The sequence below is a fragment of the Apodemus sylvaticus genome, chromosome 20 (genome assembly GCF_947179515.1).
Source record: "Apodemus sylvaticus chromosome 20, mApoSyl1.1, whole genome shotgun sequence".
In the NCBI taxonomy this organism is placed as follows: Eukaryota; Metazoa; Chordata; class Mammalia; order Rodentia; family Muridae; genus Apodemus; species Apodemus sylvaticus.
Window position 1 is genome coordinate 46,518,675 of NC_067491.1, and position 21,462 is coordinate 46,540,136.

A 21,462-nucleotide genomic window follows, 5' to 3' on the forward strand; every position below is an offset into this window, starting at 1 on the left:
GCTTGCTGACAGGAGCCTGATATAGCTGTCTCCTGAGAGGCTCTGCCAGTACCTGACAAACACAGAGGTGGGTGCTCTCAGCCAACCATTGAACTGATCCCAAGGTCCCCAATGGACTAGCTAGAGAAAGGACCCAAGGACCTGAAGGGGTTTGTAGCCCCACAGGAGGAACAAAAATATGAACCAACTATAACCCCCCAGAGCTTCCAGGAACTAAACCACCAACCAAAGAGTACACATGGAGGGACTCATGGCTCCAGCTACATATGTAGCAGAGGATGGCTTTGTCAGACATCAATGAGAGGAGAGGCCCTTGGTCCTGTGACTGCCCCTGTGCTCAATGCCCCTGTGTAGGGGAATGCCAGGACAAGGCAGTGGGAGTTGGGAGGGTTGGTAAGCCAGAGGAAAGGAGGATGGGATTGGGGATTTTCAGAGGGGAAAAGAGGAAAGGGGATAACATTTGAAATGTAAATAAAGCAAATATGTAATAAAAAATGTAAAAAAGAAAGTAACCAGGTCAATTCGCAGCACTCACATGTTGGCTCGAAACCATCCAGAACTCCAGTTCCATGAGATCTGATGCCCTCCTCTGGCCTGTGTGGGCACTGCATGCACATGGTACACAGACAAACAGGTAGGCAAAACATTCATACGCATAAAATAAAAAAGAAATATTGTTTTAAAGGAAAAGAAAAGTTGAGCCTGTCCCACTGTTGGGGATACTTTGAAGAAGGCCTGTTGACACTGGCCTCCACTTGCTCCGAGAACGTGTCTAGAGGCTCTCGGCACAAATTCTAGCTGAGGAAAGCAGCGTTTATTTTCTGCCTGACTTCAGAGGTTCACCACAGCAGTCCCAGCTCTGAGCTCCAAGGCAAAGTCCCCTATTTCCTTCTGTACCTTGTTCTTGAGAAATTAGGCCACGCTCCTGCCCTGCTGCTTCAAGGAATGGCAAAAGCAGGCATTGGCCACGTGGCTAACACATTTCGGTAGTTTATGCTGAGGGAAATGGCCCGGGGGGAGGGGTCATGGAATTCAGCTTGGTCCCTGATTTCACTGAAGACATGCAACAGGTTTCAAGTCTAATCTTGTACATAATTTGTTCTACCTCTTCAAAGTGGGTGGCGTTTCTCTCCCCGCTGCCTCTAGCTAGGGAAGAAGTAATGTCAACAAATCTTTCCTGAAGTCTTTTGTGCTTTTGTTGTTGTTGATGATGATGATGTTGTTTGGTTTTTGGTTTTGTTATTCTTTTGTTGCTTTGTTTTCTGCTGTTGTTGGGTTGCTTGCATTGTATAGAGTTATGCTGTTAACAATCGGGCTGATTAGTTGGCCAGTTGGTTAGTTTGGTGTTTTTGAGATGAGGTCTCCAGGTATAACCCAAATTAGCCTTGAACTCCCAATTTTTCTCTTTGATTCTCCTGAGTAGTGGAATTACAAAATCGTGCCATCGAGCCCAGATTCTTTATTGACTTCTTCAAAGTATCTTAGTATTAGACAAAGACAAGAGCTATAGTCTTACAAAGATATTTCAGTTTATGAATATTCAAATCTGCATCTGTGAAGAGATGATTTCTGGGGATTCGTTTTTCATTGAAACTTCTTCATCCTCTTGCACTTAAATCTATCATTTTCAATAGTATAAGCTTTGGCTAATATTAGATAAACCCAGGATCCATAGATCATGTGGACATATAGCATGTATACACACACACACACACATATGAATCATGTATATATGACTCAACAACATGAAGAACTTTTCTACGTTTGAGGCAATGTGCTTCTGTGTGCATTGAACACAGAGACAAATAAAAGCATGCCTTTGGAGTTGGTGTGCTTTAGGTTACCCCAAAGGCAACACACACAGACTTTTGGGGCAGAGGTAGCGCTCAGTCCCTTATCCCATGCTCCCCTTCCATGTTCTTATCCGTAGAGCAATGTGAAAGAGCCCTATGGATTCCTTTTGTGGGGGTTGAACACAACCTTTGGCCCTTCAAAACTGAGCATCACTTTGTAAAAGAAGATTTGACCCTGGAAAAAAGTCATTATTTATGAAGTTAAATAATTTGTAGCATTGTTACCTCAGCTTTAGACTAGCGGGAAGAAATGCAGCCTGGGATAGAGTAACCCCATGTGGGCCAACAGGGCAAGTTTCAGGCACTGCATGCCCCCACACAAGGTCCTGTCCTGTTGACCCCATTCATTTGTAGTGTGGGCTTCTCTGACTACTGCAGGCTTGTCACCAACTCAAGTTCAGGAAAAGCTGGCGTGGAGTAATCCTTACATGACTTTGTTCTTGCTAAGCATGGTGCATTTGAATGACCCAAATCCTCAGTCATGACAGTTCCTGTGGAAGACATGAACTCCTTCTTTTTGAAGAAAAGGATATACTGCTATTTACTAGTTCCTCAGAGCCTACACTTTGGCTGACACTTTTAGATTCTCAGGGTGTTCTCTGTGTGAAGGAACTAACAGAGTCACTCATGAAATCACCATGTTTCACTGGGATTGGATTCAGATAGAACTTCTGAGACCGAGCATGTACATAGCTCCTATAATATATGAGGCATTAGCCGGGCGGGGGTGGCGCACGCCTGTAATCCCAGCACTTAGGAGGCAGAGGCAGGCGGATTTCTGAGTTTGAGGCCAGTCTGGTCTACAGAGTGAGTTCCAGGACAGCCAGGGCTATACAGAGAAACCCTGTCTCAAAAAAACCAAATCCAATATATATATATATATATATATATATATATATATATATATATATATATGGCATTGTTCTAAGAACTTAAAAATTGTATTTTTAAAACTATAGCCGGGTGTAGTGATGCACACATTTAACCTCAGCACCTGACTATTATAGCAAGATATCCCTAAAGATGCAACAGTGGCACTCATATCTTGGTAGTGACCAACAGCTGTCTAACTTGACTTGTTTAACAGTATGGAAAGTGTGCCTGGTATTGAAAACAGAGCTAACTATCCAGGGATAATGTGATCAATGGCTTTAGAAGAGAACCTACCATGGCCATAACCATGTAGTCAATCCTAAAAACATATACAGAAGAAACACTAAATGGACTTTTTATGTTATATATACATATATGTGTATATTATATACATGCACACATACATATATGGATGTTACTTATACATATATGTAACTAATAATTTTAAAAGATGCCGTGAACTTAAAAAGAAATAGGGAAAACAAGAACAGAGGGAGGGGGAAATGATATAATTATATTTAATTTTTTACATTTTTATTTCTAGTTTATGTGTATTGGTGTTTTGTCTGTGTGTGTGTGTGTGTGTGTGTGTGTGTGTGTGTATGTGTGTGTGTGTGTGAAGGTATTGGATCCCATGGAACAGGAGTTAAAGACAGTTGTGAGTGCTGGGAATTGAACCTGGATCCTTTGGAAGAGCAACCAGTGCTCTTAATAGCTGACTCATCTTTCCAGCCCTACATTTAATTTTTTAAATTGAAAAAAAAAGACTTAATCTTATACCATATAATGTGGATATAATTATTTATAGAAACAAATATTCCCATTGGACAGGTGGGAAAATAACTTGGATATATATATATATATATATATATATATATATATATATAACTTGGAAAATAACTTGGAAATAACTTGGATAACTCGATTAATATGTATAACATTATGCAGCTATCGCTGATGCAACTTAATCAAGCTCAGCTGCTCTTGCTGGAGGATCAATGTTGCTAAGCCTTGAGTAACTGCTTCCCAAGAATGATTGGGAAAATCCTCACCTAAACTGTTCCCTTCTCACAAACAAATACATAAACATGTGCATAGCCATATGCATCTTATGGTAAAGATATACCTTCATCCTGTAAACTAGCACAGATGGGAATAGTGAACTCTTGTCTATCTAGTTAGGACCACAGAATTATAATTAACTCCCAGACCATTTCAATTGGATTTGGATGGAAAACTTCAGAGCAGAAAGTGAGTAATAATGGTTTGCAAATATACCCCATTACATAGCAACGGGTATCTAAAAACCCATGAACAGTCCAGTAATGACTCATAAGCAAAGCCCTCCATCACAACAAAGAATTCTCTTTGATCCTTTAGAAGAAGCTTGATACTACTTCAAGGATTATGTGATCCAACACCCTCTGAGGATGGTTATTTTGTTTTGTTTGTCCATTCTTAAAATGGGCTCTATAGAATTAACATGTAAAAATCACCTGGATGTGAATTTGAGGGAAAAGAAATGTGGATTGCTGGATTCTACTGCATAGGTGATGAATCAGAATTTCAAGGGGCCTGAGAATCTGTACCGTAGGTGCCTCCTTCTGTGAGGGCTAATAACTGTTGGCTAACCTGACAGCATCTGCGATCACCAGAAGAGACAAGTCTCTGGTCACTAATGTGGGGGATTGTCTCAATTAGACTGGTAGAGAGAAGACCCACCTACATGTGGGCGACACCATTCCATAGTCTTGGGATCCTGGACCATGTGCTAAAGAGAGTCTCTTTAGCATTCATCTCTCTCTGCATTCTGACCAAGCATATAACAATACACACAGTTTTGTGCTTCTTCCCGCATGCCTAATTTTAATCCCCAGCGTGGTGGACTGTAACCTGGAGCCATGAGCCAAAATAAACCATCCTCCCTCGTGCTGTCAAGTATTTTCTCACAACAATGAGAAAAGTAATTAAGATATACCTGACTTGCTTGTCCACTTCTAATTCGTGCGTGCACACCAAATTACCCGTGATACCAAGTGGCACTACATCCACAAAGCCCTTAACCATTCAGAACCATCACTTCCTTTGTTCGAACCCTTAAGAGCTTTATTTCTAAATCCAATGGAAGCCGGCTTTCCCTCACACTGTTCTTTCTGTTGTGACTCTGAGGGAAGTGAAGTATATACCTGAACTCTGAGCCTTATCCTGTTAGTCTCAGGTTACGGTATTTGCATAAGGTTTTCACTCCCCATAAACTGATTTACATTTCAGCCAGTCCTGGGGACTGTTCCAAGTTAATGGGTGAGGGACAGCTAACAACTGATCACGGGGAAAAATAAATGACCAACTTACCCTCAGCCTTTTACTGGTTTTGTTTTCCGCTTCTTGGCGTTGGTTTTAATCTCTGCTCTTGACTGTCATCCAACTCTGACGCTGACTCTGAGGGCAGGATTTGTTATTACTACTCTGGTCAAGCAAGGGAGATCAACAGCTATCCCTGGATCCATGAAGAAAGAAATCACTGAGAGCCATGAGTATCGTTCACCACAGTCCTCTGCTACTCTAGGAAAAATAGTTTCGGGGCTGGGGGCATAGATAAGTTGTTAAGGCGCTTGCTGCCCAAGCATGGGGACCTGAGTTCGATCCCCAACACACTCATAAGACAGCCGGCACAGTTGTATGAGCCTGCAATCCCAGCACTGGCAAAATGGGAACAGGAGGATACTCGAGCTTGACAAACAGCCAATCTAGCTACGTCAGTGAGCTCTAGGTTCACAGGGAGACCCCATCTTAAAAACAATATGGTTGTAATTGCAAATGATTGAGGACAGCACTCAGCATTGAGCTAAATCTTGTTCTTTTCCAAATTCATAACTGCTAGAGCACCCAGTTGAATGGAGAAGTCCTGAGACACTTGCAAGAACTTAATACTTAATACTCAATGCCCTAAACAAGGAGTATGTTAGTTTTGGCAACCGTTCCTAACTTGTTTGAGATTCAGGTCAAAGAAAATGATGCCAATAATTCTTTCAAATATTTAAGGCACAGAAATGGAGTTTGATTCTCTTTGGTCTATTACCACATGTTGATATATCACTGCCCTTAAAACAGAAGCTGCATTTCTTTCTTTTCTTTTTTTTTAAAGATTTATTTATTTTATGTATGTGAGTACACTGTCACTGTCTTCAAACACACCAGAAGAGGGCACCGGATCCCATTACAGATGGTTGTGAGCCACCATGTGGTTACTAGGATTTGAACTCAGGACCCCTGGAAGAGAAATCAGTGCTCTTAACCACTGAGCCATCCCTCCAACCCTCAGAAGCTGCATTTCTTTTTTCTTTTTTTTTTTTTTTAAAGATTTATTTATTTATTATATGTAAGTACACTGTAGCTATCTTCAGACACACCAGAAGAGGGCATCAGATCTCATTTACGGATGGTTGTGAGCCACCATGTGGTTGCTGGGATTTGAACTCAGGCCCTTAGGAAGAACAGTCAGTGTCCTTAACAGCTGAGCCATCTCACCAGCCCCCAGAAGCTGCATTTCTTAAAGACACAGAGTTTTGATATTTTGTCCACTATCGGGTGTGGGCTGAGGGCTTTCTTCCCCAGGTTCATATGTTGTACCCCCAACTACCTGGATCTCAGAATATGACAGCTTTTGAAATCTGAATGTTCAAAGCTGTTGCTGAGTTAACTGAGGCCATACAGGTGGGTCCTGACCTGGTCTGACTGGTGTCCTCAGATGAGGAAACCACCAGTTTCCTCAGACTCCAGAAATGCATGCCTTTGGGGAAATGACTGAACAAGGACACAAGCAGAAAGTACAGCTGTCACAAGTCAAGGAGAAAGACCTCAGAAGAAACCAAATCCACTGACACTCTGGTCTTGAATGTCTGGCCTCCAGGACCATAAGGAAATACATTTCTGTTGCTTAATATGCCTAGTCTGTGAAAATTTATGATGTTATCCTAGGTAATAAACACCATCTTTAAATTCAAAACTTCTTTTTTTTTTTCTTTTGGCAATAATGGGGATTGGATCTAGGGCCTTACACAGGCAAGATAAGCTAAAATGTATGCATTTTAAGAGAGATCGCAATAAACATGAGGCCAGCTCTTTGCACAAGAAACTCTTCTTGTTAGACTCGGGATTGAGAGACGTGTGTTACTAGCTAAAGCCCAAGTTCATAAAGCTACACAAGGGGGTACATTATTCATTATTTTGGTTTGGATGTTTTGTTTGTCTGGTTTTATTTTTTTGACATTTATTTTACATTTGCTTTGCAACTAATGACATTCCTTAACTTGAAAAACATGCCATTTTTAGGATAGCTATAGTGATGCATGCCTTGAATCCCTGCACTGAGAAGACAGAGGCAAGCAAATCTATGTGAGTTCCAGAACAGCCAAAGCTACATGGAGAAACCCAAGTCTCAAAACAGCAGCAGCAACAACAACAACAAAAAAATGTCATATTTATTTAAAAAGAGAGATGAGGGGTTAGGGAGATATTTAAATGAATAAAGCAGTCATCAAACAAGAGTGGGGACTTGAGTTTTGATTACCAGGGTCCATACAAAAGCCAAAAGGATATGGTATCCCTTCTTTGAGTACTCACATGCACCACAAGAACACACACACACACACACACATTGCATACACACTGTACATATACAAACAAAACAAATCAAAAATTTGAAAAGTCAATGAAAAGTTTAAACTGCAAATTAGACGGGACTGGAGAGGGAGCTTAGTCAATAAAGTCTTCCCTGGGTAAAGAGATGGCTCAGTGGTTAAGAGCATGGACTGCTCTTCCAAAGGTCCTGAGTTCAAATCCCAGTAACCACATGGTGGCTCACAACCATCTGTAATGGGATCTGATGCCCTCTTCTGATGTGTCTGAAGACAACTACACTGTACTCATCATATACATTAAATAAATAAATGAAATCTTTAAAAAATAATAATAAAATGAGTTTTCCCTGCAAGGTTAAGTACTGGGAATTCAATTCCCAGAACTGCATAAAAGTGCCAAGTATGTATACACTAGGATCCCAGCATTGCAGAAGCAGACACAAGAGGACCACTGAAACATGCTTATTGCAGGATATTTGAACACACTGTGAACCCAGATATTGTGTTGTTTACTGGATAAACCTGTTCCCAGTTGTAGGGCTCAGCCCTTAGCACACACCTTTAATCCCTCTAGCTGGAATACAGACATGCCCTTAGTACACACCTTTAATCCCACGGGTAGAGTTAGTTTGTAGAAGGAAGCACCCATGCTTGAAAGTGACGTCTAATTGAGTGGCAGAAAAAGTGATGAATCAGAGAAAGATTTGACAGGACTGGATATGCCCAACTCTCACACTAAGAGATAGAAAAGGGAAGCTACTTGAGAGGCAGGGAAGAAAGAGAGAAGGCAGTTTTACCAGGACAGTTTTACAGAGACAGGTTGCAGACAGAGAACAAGCTAGACACAGGTGAAGACAGAACAAACCAGAGAATAAGAAGGAGCCAGAGATTAGAACAGATGGACAGAGATAGTTTGAGGCCAAGCAAAGAAATTCAGGAGAAGCCAGATTGACTAAGTCATCTTGAAGAGGAGTCTGAGTCAGAACAGCTGAGTTGAACCAGCCAATCAGAGCTCAGAAAGAACCAGAAAGGGTAAGCTTTTTTAGTGGCTAGAAACTTCCAGGGCTAGGCCTACATTAGTAGACAGAGGCAGTAAGCCTCCAAGACAATAATAACCACAGGAGAATAAAAGGTACGGGTACACATGCTAGACAGTCAGTCTAGCCTAACTCAGGACAGCTAGGCTAATGACAGACCTTGTCTCAAAGGAAGTGGCCGGCATGTAAGGAAAGGCATTTGAGCTTGTCCTTGGGCCTCCACACAGACCTTTACACACATGTGCACATATGTACATGTATGCATTCAAAATGAGGCAAGTGTCTCGTGACATGTGAGATTAGCCAGTTTTCAAAGTCTTAACTGTGAGCTTCTATGGTCCATGGCTTTTCCTCACCGCTCTCATGAGGAAAAAGGGCAAGGCAGGAGCCTTTCTAAATTCCAGCCTCTGGTTAGGGTCACCTAATTCTCCCAACAGCCCTATGAAGGAGGTATGAGTTCGAGAGGAATTAGTCAGGGGCTGGAGAGATGGCTCAGTGGTTAAGAGCACTGACTGCTCTTCTAGAGGTCCTGAGTTCAATTCCCAGCAACCACATGGTGGCTCACAGAGATCTGATGCCCCCTTGTGGTGGATCTGAAGACAACTAAAGTGTACTCATATACATAAAAATAAAGAAATAAATCTATTTAAAAATAAAAACACTTAGATGTAAACCAGCAAAAAGTAATTCTTAAAAGAAAGAGGGATCAGTGTCAAACAATTCCTTTAGAGTATCTTTAAGAGCCAAAAGCGAGCTAGATACCACTCCCGTGTGACTTGGTGTGTTTCCATGTGAGAGACGACGTGTGAACAAGAAAGGTTTCAGTGTCTTTGTATTTCACGTTTAAATTTGATAAAAAATTTAGGCTTTGAGGGGTCTGGAGAGGTGGCTCAGCAGTTGAGAGCACTTGCTGCTCTTACAGAGAAGCCAGGTTCCATTCCCAGCACCCACCTGGTGGCTCACAACCATATGAAACTCCAATCCTAGGAAATCTTTTATGACACTCTATTTTTTTAATTAGCTATATTCTTTATTTGCATTTCAAATGATTTCCCCATTCCTGGATCTCCCCCTCCCCGAAAGTCCCATAAGCCATCTCCCCTCCCCCTGTTCCCCAATCCACCCCTTCCTGCTTCCCTGTCCTGGTATTCCCTACACTGCTACATCAAGCCTTTCCAGAACCAGGGCCCTCTCCTTCCTTCTTCTTGGATATCATTTGATATGTGAATTGTTTCTTGGGTATTTCAAGCTTCTGGGCTAATATCCACTTATCAGTAAGTGCATGCCATGTGTGTTCTTTTGTGATTGGGTTACCTCACTTATGGTATTTTCCAGTTCTACCCATTTGCCTAAGAATTCCATGAATTAATTGTTTTTAATAGCTGAGTGGTATTCCATAATGTAAATATACCGCATTTTCTGTATCCATTCCTCCATTGAGGGACATCTGGGTTCTTTCCAGCTTCTGACTATTATAAATAAGGCTGCTATGAACATAGTGGAGCATGTGTCCTTATTACATGCTGGGCAATCCTCTGGGTATATGCCCAGGAGTGGTATAGCAGGGTCCTCCAGTAGTATCATGCCCAGTTTTCTGAGGAACCGCCAGACTGATTTCCAGAGTGGTTGTACCAGCTTGCAATACCACCAGCAGTGGAGGAGTGCTCCTCTTTCTCCACATCCTCACCAGCACCTGTCTCCTGAGTTTTTGATCTTAGCCATTCTGCCTGATGTGAGATGAAATCTCAGGGTTGTTTTGATTTGCATTTCCCTGATGACTAAGGATGTTGAACATTTCTTTTGGTGCTTCTCAGCCATTCGATATTCCTCAGGTGAAAATTATTTGTTTAGCTTTGTACCCCATTTTTAATAGGGTTATTTGGTTCTCTGGAGTCTACCTTCTTGAGTTTTTGTATATATATTAGATATTATCCCTCTGTCGGGTGTAGGGTTGGTAAAGATCATTTCCCAATTTGTTGGTTGCCATTTTGTCCTATTGACAGTGTCCTTTGCCTTACAGAAACTTTGTAATTTTATGAGATCCCATTTGTCAATTCTTAATTTTAGAGCATAAGCTATTGATGTTATGTTCAGGAAATTTTCCCTGTGCCCATGTGCTCAAGGCTCTTTCCTAGTTTCTTTTCTATTAGTTTCAGTGTATCTGGTTTTATGTGGAGGTCCTTGATCCACTTGGACTTGAGCTTAGTACAAGGAGATAAGAATGGATCGATTTGCATTCTTCTGCATGCTAGCTGCCAGATGAACCAGCACCATTTGTTGAAAAGGCTATCTTTTTTCCACTGAATAGTTTTAGCTCCTTTATCAAACATCAAGTGACCATAGGTGTATGGGTTCATTTCTGGGTCTTCAATCCTATTCCATTGGTCCACTTGCCTGTCACTGTGCCAATATCATGCAGTTTTTAACACTATTGCTCTGTAGTACTGCTTGAGGTCCGGGATACTGATTCCCCCAGAAGTTCTTTTATTGTTGAGAATAGTTTTAGCTATCCTGGGTTTTTTGTTATTCCAGATGAATTTGAGAATTGCTCTCTCTCTAACTCTATGAAGAACTGAGTTGGGATTTTCATGGGGATTGCATTGAATCTGTATATTGCTTTTGGCAAGATGGCCATTTTTACTATATTAATCCTGCCAATACACAAGCATTGAAGATTTTTCCATCTTCTGAGAACTTCTTCGATTTCTTTCTTCAAAGACTTGAAGTTCTCGTCATAGAGATCTTTCACTTGTTTGGTTAGAGTCATACCAAGATATTTTATATTGTTTGTGACTATTGTGAAGGGTGTATGACACTCTTTTATGACCTCTCCCCAGACACTAGGCATAGAGTTGGTACAATACACACATATGTAGGCAAAATATTCATATGCATAAAATAATACAAATAATAAACAAATCATTTAGAGAGAGAGAGAGAAAGAGAGAGAGAGAGAGAGAGAGAGAGAAATTTAGGTTTTGAGTCCTGACACGTAGGAGGCAGAGACTGCCAGAGCTTTAAGTCTAAGGTCTGCATAGTGAGTTCCAGGATAGCCAGAGATACACAGTGAGACCCTGCCTAAAAAAACAAAAGAAAGCAAAAACATTAAGCTTTGACTCTATACAGTATTTAACTTTTAAACAAGTGTCTTTGTTTCCTTTTCTGTTGCTATGATAAATACCATGACCAAAATCTGTCTGGGGAGGAAAGGGTTACTTGGCGGCTTCCAGGCTCAGTCCCTGTGGCTTAGGTGCCTGCTTTCTTATGCAACCTTGGATCGCCTTCCTTGGGGTGACACCTTACACAGTGAGCCTTCCCACAGTAACTAATCAAGAAATGTCCCAGATGTCACCTATTAAGCTCTAACTTCTGGGAGGCAGAGGCAGATGGATCTCAGCAAGTTCCAGACCAGTCTGGGCTACATATCAAGTTCCAGACCAGCCAGGACTACATAGTCCTGTCTCAAAAAAAAAAAAAAAAAAAAAAAAAAAAAAAAAAAAAAAAGAGGGCGTTTGGAGGACAGAAAGACAGACAAAGACAGATGGGGACAGAGACAAAGAGAAGGTCAGAGACAGAGCTAGACACAATAAACATGGGCGTTCTTGCTGCCTGTGGTAAAGGCTCCATGTGAGAGCAACTGGGAAGCCCTTTCTGTAGAGTCTCCACCTCATACCTGGCTGACAATTGGCCTCTTGTAATAATAGCCTGAAAAACCTCATGGCTTTGCCTCAATTGCCCTTTGTTTTCTTGTCCTGTTGGATGTTTAGTTAAGTATTAATAGGACTTTGATTCACATTCCACCAAGGAGCTCTAGCTGTTTTATTTGCAAAGTCTCCTTGCGGTCACATTACTTCTGGGAAGAAGACAATTGCCAGACATGCTCTTCCCATGATGAAGGGACAGTGAGGACTTGCACACCGCACCTTACAGAGCTAAGTTTGGCTAAGGGACAAGTGGTAAGTGATTGGCAAGGAGCCAACATTGCAAGAGAAGAAAGTTGAGCAAATACGGATATGCAATGACTTTGGGAGTGGAGCACAGATTTGTGGGAGATGTGGTAATGGAAGAGACATGCCTATGGTAACAATGGGAGTTATGTATGAAGTACACACAGCCAGCCAGCCTCTGGACTACATACAGGCTTTTACACGTGTTAAGTGATTCATTCCCACAAACAGGAGCTAATCAAAGGCTGTAAGACTCTGAAGATGATTCGCTTTCCTAGTGGGAGTTGGGTTACAAATAGAGCACAAGCAAAGTTCTCCGGTGAAGGGCAGGCACTGATAAAGTGACCTTATGGGGAGCTCCCCTTGAACTTCACGGACCAGCCATGAACACTCCAAGTTGTGTTTATCAATGTTGTATGTAATGACTCTCAGCAAGGCCGGGAAACGTGTCCGTTCACAGAGCAAGGATTCTAGTCAGGTTTCTGAACTCCTTCAAGAAGCATCTTGAAGCTGACAAATGAACAAACCCCTGAGTATCACAAGGATGGATCCCTTTGAAAGACCAGCATGAACACCTTTGTGCAGTTCTATAAGCTTCCTGCTTATCTTAGAGTTTCTATTCCTGCACAAACATCATGACCAAGAAGCAAGTTGGGGAGGAAAAGGTTTATTCAGCTTACACTTCCACATTGCTGTTCATCACCAAAGGAAGTCAGGACTAGAACTCACAAAGGGCAGGAACCTGGAGGCAGGAGCTGATGTAGAAGCCATGGAGGGGTGCTGCTTACTGGTTTGCTCTCCCTGACTTGCTCAGTTTGCTTTCTTATAGAACCCAGGAGGACCACTAGCCCAGGGATAGTACCACCCATAATGGGCTGGGCCCTCCTTCATTGATCACTAATTGAGAAAATGCGTCACAACTGGATCTCATGGAGGCATTTCCTCAAGGAAGGCTCCTTCCTCTGTGATAACTCTAGCTTGTATCAAGTAGATACACAAAACCAGCCAGTACACTGGCACAAGCCAGACCCTGTTGATACCTTCAGAGCTTCAGGGTAGGAGTTTGCATCTTTCTGATTCTAAGAACTGGTTAAGAAAGCTTCTGCTGAAGTGGGGATAAGATAGACTTTAATGGTCCTCATAAAGACACTGAGAATGAGGGAAAAGTCTTTTCTAGCTGTATACTGACAGAGGATTAACATCCATCGTATTCCAAGAACTCAAAACAAGGAAGGAAGGAAGGAAGGAAGGAAGGAAGGAAGGAAGGAATAAAATACCCCATTCAATAAACAAGCTAATGAAACAAGCCAAATGTTCTCAAAAAATAAATGGCCAATAAACATATGAAAACATGTTCACCTTCTCCAGACATCAGAGAAATGTAACGTAAGCCTACATTGAGATTCCATCTCACTCTTTTCAGAATGACAGTCATTAAGAAAATAAACAAAGGGCTAGAGAGATGGCTCAGTGGCTAAGGGCACTGGCTGCTCTTTGAGAGGTCCTAAGTTCAATTCCCAGCAACCACATGATGGCTCACAACCATCTGTAATGGGATCTGATGTCCTCTTCTGGCATGCAGGTGTACATACAGACAGAGCACTCATACATAAAAACAATATTTATCTTTAATTTTTAAAAAAAAGAAAACAAACAATGGGGGGAAAGGCAGGCAGATCTCTGTGAGTTCGAAGCCAACCTGGTCTATAAGAGCTATTTCCAAGACAGCCAGGGCTACATAGTAATACTCTGCCTCAAAAAAATGACTACAACAACAACTACTACTATGACCACAATGACGACGACAACTACTACTACTAGTCACAACAAACAACAGATGTTGATGAAGATATGATTTCTAAAGAATCCATAAACACTGCAGGTGTGATTGCAAACCAATCAGACCACTGTGGAAATCACTGTGGTGGTTCCTCAAAAAGTTAAAGTAGATCTACCATGTTAACCAACTATGTCACTTAGGATATCTATCCAAAGAACTCCAAGTCAACATACCACAGAAGCACTTATGCATCAATACTGAATGCAGCACAACTCCAATGGCTAAGGCATGAAACCAACTTAGGAGTCCAGCAACAGAGGAATGGATAGAGAAACTGGTAAGGTGATGTGGTGGGACATACCTATAGTATCATCACTTAGGAGGCAGAGGCAAGATATCTCATTGAGTTCAAAGCCTATGTGGTCTACATAGAGAGTTCCAAACCAGCGAGGGATACATACTGAGACCCTTCCCCAGAAAAATAAATATATTAGTGGTGTATATACACATAATGGAATGTTTTTCATCAAATGAGAAAAAGGATGATGGAATGGGAAATATACTTAATGCATAATTGGTATGCAAACATAGTCTCATGTAACACAGAACCAGATAGATAGATAGATAGATAGATAGATAGATAGATAGATAGATAGATGATAGATAGATGATAGATGATAGATGATAGACAGACAGACAGACAGACAGACAGACAGACAGATAGACACAATGAACATACATAAAGAAAATGTTAAGAAAAGAAAAAAGAATAAAAATGGTATTAATCAGAATTTTTGGGGTGGAAAACAAAACAAAGACACTGAAAGCTGTCAGAATCAACATGGAGTCCCTTTTGTCAACCCTAACAACAAACTAATAAATCAAACCATGAATGTGTAAAGGAGAGGGTCCTGTGTACACATGCCTGATAACATGAACCATTGCAACAGACTGGAAATACAGCCTGCCCAAAGACCACCACAACTTTATCGAGAACATTCTTGTGCAGGATGTCTGCCTGTCAACTGCCTGACTGCCTCGGAAGAGCTACCACACCTCTTATTCATTCTGTAGCCAAGTATAATGGATTCAAAACAGTTTTTGTAAATCTTCCTCCATTAGCCCTCAAACTGCCCCCTGGCCTCCACCTCTTTGAACACACACGGTTTCATCTTTGAAAACATGTTAGTTTCACTGCATATTCCCAAATAAGTTATTATTCCTCAGAGAGTTCTACTCTTTCTCTATTCCTTTCCCATTCCTCTCCTCTTCTCTCTGTTCTTTAGTGTAGTGGCTATTCCTGGTTGTCAACTTGACTATATCTGGAAAGAACTACAGTCTAGAATTAGAAGGCTCACCTATGATCCTAATTTGGAGGCTCAGAGATAGAAGTTTCTGACCTGGATCTTGGTATAGAGATCTTGAAGCATAGTGGCTAAGACAAGGAGATCTCTGAGTTCAAGATCATTTGGGATTAAAGGCATGGATGCACACGCCTTTAATCTGGGCCACACCCTCTGCTGGAGAACTACAGCCTTTAATCTGGGCTATACACTGGCTGGAGATATATAAGGACATTGGAAGAAGGCAGATTCTCATTCTTCCTTGCCTGCTTGCCTCGTGGGACTGAGAAACTGCTAGATCCTTGGACTTCCATCCACAGCTGCTGCTGACCATTGTTAGGGAGTTGGACTATAGACTGTAGTCCTCGACAAATTCCCTAACTATATAAGGACTATCCATACGTTTTGTGACTCTAGAGAACCCAAACTAATACATTTAGGTTGACACAACATCAACTCCCTAACACTTGCGTGTTTGTTTGTGGAAGAGACAAAACACATTTCTGCAGATGCTCAAAGTATTGGTCTAAGGGCAACCTGAAGGCACAGGAGCTATAGTGCAGCAGAGGCGAGGGACTACAGAGTCACTCCTCCTGCAGCTAGGGTCTGACCAGTAGACAGCAGAGGTGTCCAACACAAGGCACCAGAGGTATGGTGCCTTCAACCCTCTACTGCTACTGTGTGTGAAGAGACCTTCCAGCACATGGGACGGAGCGGCACTCAAGCTGCTCTGCAGTTTACCAGGCAGCTCTTTCAGAATGTTCATGAGAAGACATCTCAAGGCATCTTCTCTTCCTTCCTCCCTCCCCTTTCCATTCTGTCTTCTTTCCTTCTCCCCCCTCCCCCACTTCTCTTTTTCATCCACCAACAACCAATGCTAACCTACAGTGTGAGAGAAGAGGTGAAGAGTGCCCCAGTGGCTAGTGATGGAGGAAGCTGCTGGACCACAATCTCCAGCCTAGTAAGCACATACACATATATTTAAATGCACCCTTACCCGCAGACACATGAGCTCACCCACACAAACACGTCCACACATGCATGCACACACCACACAAAATCACATGCCAAAAAAAAAATGAGCTCATTCTTTAGAATAAGAATTGCCTTTAGAAGAGAATAAGAATTACCTTTAGAAGAGCTGGTAAATTCTTTTAAGATTAATATGATGGCGTTTACTGCACTATAAGTGCAGTACAAAGGAGGCTGAGGCAGGAGGATTGTGAATTTGAGGCCATCCTGCACCGCATATGCAGATCCTGTCAGGAAAGAAAAGTAAAAGAAGAAAAGATGGACAAAGAAGAAACAGGAGGCCATTTATAGTTTGGTTTGATCAGTGAGAACAGTCGAGGGTCCTGTTGCCAGTCTACTGCCCGAGTTACATGGAGCACTGTGATCTTCTTGAAAGGATGCCGGCCATGTTTGTAGAACTGATGGACAGGCAAACTTTGGACGCCTTGCCTAGGTTTCAGCTGCACTGCTCTAAAGCAGCGAGCCCTCCAGTTTTGGATCTTAGTTTAATTCCAAATGTCGTCAAGAAGAATAGTAATCACAGTGTGCAAGCAGGAAGACTGGAGTCTGGATCCCCAGCATCTGCATAAATGCCAGCCAGACATAGCAGTCTGCCTGTCATCTTAGCACTCAGAAGGCAGAGATGGGGATTCCCCGGAGCAAGCTGGCTACTACACTAGCTCTAATTTCACCTGAGGGACCCTGTTGCAACATGATCATGAACACACACTGCATCAACCTCTGGCTTCCACACTCATGCGTATACATGTTTACACACACCAGTGCCCATACATGCTTATATACCACATATATGTATATGTATATGTGTATGTGTATGTGTATGTGTATGTATATGTATATAGTATGCAAATACAATGTGTATGTTGTATATATATTGTTTGCATATACATATGCAAAATGTAGCTGCCCATATAGCTGACATTGTTTCCCTCAAGCGGCTTGATCTATGTCCTTGACTCTGTTGAGCTCTGGCTGTCATGGAGTTGTGGATGGGGGGAGGGAATGAAGCAATGTAACATCCAGGGTCAGTTCATAAAAGGCCATGAAGCTTCTGCCTTGCTTGCTGAGAACATTCGTATATAACGGATGCCTATATTGATCAGAACAATTAACTAATTGGAAAGAATTGATCTAGGTTGCCAGTGACAGAAGCCCAGGCTCAGACTTGCTTGAGCATACTGGCTTACATTACTGGAGAGTTCATGGGCAGATTCCAGAAGAGTGAGATGCTGAAAATCTGGAACTTGATCTGTTCCTCTCTGGGTACCACACTCATCTGTAATCATCCACTCCTTCTCTTGCTGGTTGTCCCCATAAGGTATAAAATGGCTGCCAGCAATCTCAATTTTATAACTAACTGTGTAAGTCTCCAAGTGGAAGCAGCTTTGTTTCCCAATAAGTTCAACTAGTAAGTTCAAGGAACAACTTTCACCCAACAAATTGGGCACACACACACACACAGAGACAAAAGCACAAGAAGACACACAGACACACACACACACACACATTGTACATGCATAAATATACGCACAGACACACAGACACACACACAGACACACACACACAGACAAAAGCACAAGAAGACACACAGACACACACACACACATTGTACATGCACAAATACACACACACACAGAGACAAAAGCACAAGAAGACACACAGACACACACACACATTGTATATGCACAAATATACACACAGACACACACAGAGACACAGAGACACACAGACACACACACACACACACATGCACACACACACAGAGACAAAAGCACAAGAAGACACACAGACACACACACACACACACACAGAGTAATCTAGGCCATGTATGGAACCCTGGAGACAGGACAGCCCTGTTTTGGTTGTAATTTCATGAGTTGAGAATAAACAAAGGGGTGGGGAGACCAAAAAGAAAATGGATAATAGAGATTGTTTAACCCAATACAGGCAAACGACACATGTGTATTGTATTACTCCATATTCTTAATGAATTCAAGCTAAACTGTGACATGATGACTGCTCCGCCTTGTTTCTTTCACCCCACCCAGATAAACCGTTTAAGGATCAAAATGTAATTACATCTCCCAACCACAGTAAGTGGATAATAAGACCAAGAGGTTACAGACATCAAAGGAAGGGCTTGCAACAATCTCAGGAGTAAGCGGATCTCTGGACTTGATCTCAGACTCTTGAGCTGTGCCCTTAAAGCACTTGAATCACAAAACTTTTTCCCCCCAAATGCTCTGGTAGCATAGTCCATGGACTAAGAGTGCAGATTCTGAACGTTGCCTGCAACTGCTGGGTCCTCTGACTTCCATGTGGGGCCTGCCAGTCTTTGCCACATTACCCGGTCTGTCCCTCTTAGTTTTCCCATTGGCAAATGAAGATGATAATAGAACTACCTGGTAGAAGGTGTAAATGAATCATTATATGGGAAGCGCTTGGACCGGTGCTTGAGGCATCCCAAGAGCTACACAGTGCCAACTATTTATCGCTTGGGAAGATGAGCATTGTGCCAGGGCCTTTGAAGCCCGAGTAAGAGACGCTGGCATTGGCAAGCAAAAGCACGTGACCTTGGCGAAATTGCCTATTTTCTCTGGAACTCATTTCTTTCTGTGTGATATGATGGCAATTATATTTTTCTGCTTACCTGACAGAGCTGTCATAAAGACCAGTAGAGGTAATGGATGTGGAATTATTTCAGAAGCTCAAAGTCTATTATGAATAAGGAATCTTACTAATGTTATTTCCCTTTAGATTATTTGATTTGTATATAATCCGGCCAGTTTTACACCTTCCTCCTTCACACAAAAAAATCATGAGGAAGGAAGCTGTGTGGTGATTGGTGATGCACGTTTCTGATCCCAGCACTGAGTAGCAGAGACAGGGGGATTTCTTTCTTTCTTTTTTTTTTTTAAGACTTATTTTTTTAATTTTTTTTAAAGATTTGTTTATTTATTATATGTAAGTACACTGTAGCTGTTTTCAGACGCATCAGAAGAGGGCATCAGATCTCATTACGGATGGTTGTGAGCCACCATGTGGTTGCTGGGATTTGAACTCAGGACCTTCCAAAGAGCAGTCAGTGCTCTTAACTACTGAGCCATCTCACCAGTCCCAGGGAAATTTCTATGAGTTTGAAACCAGCCTGGTCTACAAATCCAGGATGGCCAAGGCTATAGAGAAAAACCTTATCTCAAAAAACAAAACAAGGGCCGGAGAGATGAGTCAGCAGTTCAGAGCACTGACTGCTCCTCCAGAGGTCCTGAGTTCAACTCGCAACAACTACATGGTGGCTCACAACCATCTGTAATGGGATCTGATGCCCTCTTCTGGTGTGTGTCTGAAGATAGCAACAGTGTGCTGATATACATTAAATAAATAAATAAATAAATAAATAAATAAATAAATAAATAAATAATCTTTTAAAAAAACTCACAAGGAGAGAAAATCTATTCCTTATATAAAATGATAATGAATTAGCCAACCAAACCCAGTTCAAAAGTCATGGGAAATGTTTCATGATTTGAAGAAATACCCAGTATTCCCATAGATTAGAATGGTTTACAATGGTTAGGATAATAAATGGGGTCAAGAATACCTTGATTCACTGTCTTCTACCCATGATGAGCTCTGACGACTCACAAGCCAGGCTAGGATGAAATCTTATCTCAAGGGCTTTGCACTTGGATCTTCCTCCATCAATTTTTTGTACAAATAGCACCGTGGCTCATCCTCTTTCCTTTCATTGGGTTTCTGCTTGAAAGTTGTCATGTGCAGTGTTTGCGCAGATGCTAATAACTCTGTGGTTAGCATCTCGTGGCAGACATGCTTATGAGCATCAAGAGAGCTGGTTGCTGAGGTTACACACACACACACACACACACACCTTGGATCTCTGCAATACAAGTCCTCTTAGAATTTGTTTACAAATAAAGCGTTTGATAAATAGAAATAACCAAAAGTGCATGTCAAGCGTTACAATGTTTCCATCTCTCAAACTTCCTGCAAACAGGAGCCCAGATCACCGTGTAGACATCCCAAGTCTATATGACAATGCATCCCAGGGTCTACTTACAGCTTGTCTTGACTTCCTAAGATATGAACACTTTAAATATTTCATTTCCCTTAGTAGACTCTCAGGAAATACTTGATCAAACAAATGGTAAATGGAGAAAAGTGATTAAATGTTTTAAAACTGCACACACCACACACACACACACACACACACACACACATATATATATATATATATATATATATATATATATATATATATGTGTGTGTGTGTGTGTGTGTGTGCTATAGGATCTAGCTCAATGGTAGATCTGCTTCCTGGCATTCGTGAAGACCCAGATTTTACTTTCTAACACCATCAAACTAAAACCTGGACCTCAGAATCTGATCGTGAATGAAGATCATCACTTACAAGATGCACAACTTTGGTTTCCTTGCATGCCAAGGGGGTTTTAAAAAAATACACTTCACATTATGAGTTTACAGCCAGCATTACTGTAAATTATGGGTGGAAATAGCTTTTGACAGTGCAGGGTATGTAGCAAGCAACAGGTGACGTTGGCTGGTGACTGCTATGCTTTCTTTCTATAATAAAACCCCTTTAGCCGAGCGGTGGTGACGCACGCCTGTAATCCCAGCATTCTGGGAGGCAGAGGCAGGTGGATTTCTGAGTTCGAGGCCAGCCTGGGTCTACAGAGTGAGCTCCAGGACAGCCAGGGCTATACAGAGAAACCCTGTCTCCAAAAAACCAAAAAACAAACAAACAAACAAACCAACCTCTTTATCCTTTTTATTAAAAATTTTCACACAATATATTTTAATCGTGTTTTTCCCCTCTCCCAACTCTTCTCAGATTCTCCCAACCCACTCTACTGTGCATTCTTCTCTCTTAAAAAAACAAACAAACAAACAAACAAACTACAGCCGGGCGTGGTGGCGC